The following is a 2,909-nucleotide window of genomic DNA, read 5'->3' as shown; positions in this document are numbered from 1 at the left end:
TATACACACACACACACACACACACACACACACACATACATACAAACTTTAATGCATATATATACCATATATATATACACACACACACACACACACACACATCCAAACTTTAACGCATATATATGAGTGCAGGTATACCTTCTTCACCCAAGGATACATTTTTCCTTGATTCTAGAGAGAGAGGAAGGGGAGAGGGTGAGAGAACCCCGGAAGGCTGCCTCTCACCTGCGCCCCAACCGGGGATTAACTGAGTATGTGCTCTGACCGGGAATCAAACCATCGACCCTCAGTTGCATGGGACAACATTTCAACCAACTGAGCCACACCGGCCAGGGCTCATTCAAATTTTAGAGTACACACATTTCTTCTAATAAGAACTATGTAACTGAAAGAAATGTAAATTGTTTTGTAAAAGTGAAATATTTTAAATAAAGGCTATCTCTATTGAATTTTTTATAAACAACTTGAAGTCCACAATCATTTTTTTGATTGACACAACAGCCCATGATGCTCAGTCCAGTATCTCTACTTTCCATGGCAAACATTTCCCAATCAAATATTAACACTAGACTCCAGGATGTGTCCAACTGGCACATATTCTCTTGTGATTCCTGAAGACCCTCAACATCCAGAGGCCTCGTGAAACATCTGAATGCCCGAGTCCGAAGGGTCAGTCATGTGCCTGCATTCTCGAATGACACTTCTGTGCGGTGTGGCATGGCGAGATGGCCTGGGCACAGTGACCTTACATGCATTCAACTACATCTGCTCCACCAGACGGGGCCGGTTCTGGAGGATGAGAGACGCAACTGTTGCTCCCTCCGCCAGTCTTGGCCTCCACTGGTCCCTCACATAATGGGCTTCTGGTGTCTGAGGTACGTATTTCCGGTACAATGCAGACCTAAGCACAAGCCATTTCCTTCGTCTGGGGCTTGTCCAAATAAAAGGCAGTCTAGTCTGTGTTCAAGGCAGAAGAAAAGCAGCTGTGCCATCCGGAGACAGTGTGTCTGCACATGGCACTTATGGGCCATGTAAGGGATGTTCAAGGGAACCCCGACCCACAGGTCTCTGCCTGACCTGCTGGCTTCCTCACTTCCCTGCATAAGGAACAACCCTGTAATGGCCCTCGTGCACAGTTTTAGGCAATAACTGCTCGACTCCCACGGGAGTGCTGCTCACACTGCCTGGTGAGCAAATCTGGACCATTTTGGAGCACATCCTCACTCCATCCGCTTCAGGAGTCACTGTCTCTCATTCCCACAGAGAGCTCATGGGAGCAGCACAAATTATTGAGGCGGGGCCCCACCGGGCATCCCGCCTTTCTGCTTTCCGCCTCATTTCTTATTTCTGCTGAGCACTACTGCTTTCTTAAATTCCTGCACTTATAACACAAGTTCTAAGAGCTGGCTTCCCTCACAGGGCAATTTTACAGACATAACATGTTCATCGCAAATGCCGTGCAAACCAAAGGAAGATGAGTAACACGCGTAGTCGGTGGCAGAGCAGGAGCGAGAACCCAGACGTCAGGCAGTCGGGGCGTTACTGCTGCTCGCACGTCCCGTTCACAGGGAAGAAAGCCTGCCGCACACCCGGAGACACGTGCTTGCCAGAAAACACACAGATCTGAGGATGAGCTCCCGCCCGAGGGCATCTGGCTGAGGATAAGGAGCTGAGAGGATGGAGACTGTGGGAATCCATGCTGGGCCACCGAGGCAGATGAAGGGAGCTGAAGCTGGGCTCTGAGGCAGATGGTCCCCCTGAAACAGCAACCCCACAGAGGAACCGGTGGGCCAGCCCTGGGCTTCACAGGCCACGTTCCTTTTCAATCTCACCTCCCCTGTGAGAGCAGCACTGTTGTCATTACCCCCGGCTCCCAGATGAGGGATCACTCAGAACACTGACACCACCGAACACGGGTGAGCATGCGGAGCAACAGGGATTCTCACTCGTGGCTGGTGGGCGTGCAAAATGGCACAGCCACTTCGGGGGACAGTTTGGCAGTTTCCTTACACACAATCCAGTCGTCGTGCTCCTTGGGGTGTACGAGGGTTTATGTCCACACAAAACGTTGCACCAGGTGTTGACAGCAGCTTTGTTCAAAACTTGGAAGCAACCAAGATGTCCCTTAGGTAAGTCAACGAATAAAAACACTGTACTACATTCAGACAACTGAATATTATCCAGTGCTACAAAGAATGAGCTAACAAGCCATGAAATGACATGGAGGAACTTTTAATGCCTATTACTAAGTGAAAGAAACCAATGATGCAATATTCTGGAAAAGGCAAAACTGTGGAAACAGCAAAAAGATCAGCGGTTGCCGGGAGTTCAAGGTGGGGTGGAGAGAGAGAGAGAGATAAACAGGGCAGTGACAATATTCAGTGTGACACCTAATGATGGCTACATGTCATTACACCTTTGTCCAAATTCACAGAATGTCCAATCTACACAGTGAACCCTAAGATAAGTTATGGGCGCTCTAGGTGATAATGATGTTATCAGGGTAGGTGCACTGATTTAACAAATGCACCTTTCTGGTGGGGTATGTTGATAATGGTGGAGGCTGTGCCTGTGTGGGGGCTGAGGGCCTATAAGAATCTCTGTACCTTCCACTCCGTTTCGCTATGAACCCAAAACTGCTCTAAAAACTAAAATCTGCCCTAGCCAGTTTGGCTCAGTGGATAGAGCATTGGCCTGCAGACTGAAGGGTCCCGGGTTCGATTCTGGTCAAGGGCACGTACCTTGGTTGCAGGCTCTCCCCAGCCCAGGCCCTTGCCAGAGCGCATACAGGAGGCAACCAATCAATGTGTTTATCTCACATTGATATTTCTCTCTGTCTTTCCCTCTCTCTTCCACTCTCTAAAAATCAATGGAAAAATATCCTCGGGTGAGGATTAAAAATAATAATA

The 2,909-nt window shown here is 48.7% G+C and overlaps 1 protein-coding gene and 1 long non-coding RNA gene across 2 annotated transcripts in view; both read right to left on the bottom strand.

Moving 5' to 3' along the window:
* LOC106724923 overlaps nucleotides 1–2,162 on the bottom strand; it is a 19,458-nt gene extending 17,296 nt beyond the window's left edge. The window contains exon 1 of the long non-coding RNA XR_001360751.1: nucleotides 2,150–2,162. This is a non-coding gene — a long non-coding RNA (uncharacterized LOC106724923). The remainder of the gene's footprint in view (nucleotides 1–2,149) is intronic.
* TANC1 (tetratricopeptide repeat, ankyrin repeat and coiled-coil containing 1) overlaps nucleotides 1–2,909 on the bottom strand; it is a 178,715-nt gene that overhangs the window by 119,990 nt on the left and 55,816 nt on the right. The window lies entirely within an intron of this gene.

Source organism: Myotis brandtii, unplaced genomic scaffold (assembly GCF_000412655.1).
Source record: "Myotis brandtii unplaced genomic scaffold, ASM41265v1 scaffold125, whole genome shotgun sequence".
NCBI classification, from domain to species: Eukaryota; Metazoa; Chordata; class Mammalia; order Chiroptera; family Vespertilionidae; genus Myotis; species Myotis brandtii.
The sequence above is the reverse complement of the archived record's forward strand: the minus strand, read 5'-3'. Positions and strand labels throughout refer to the sequence as shown.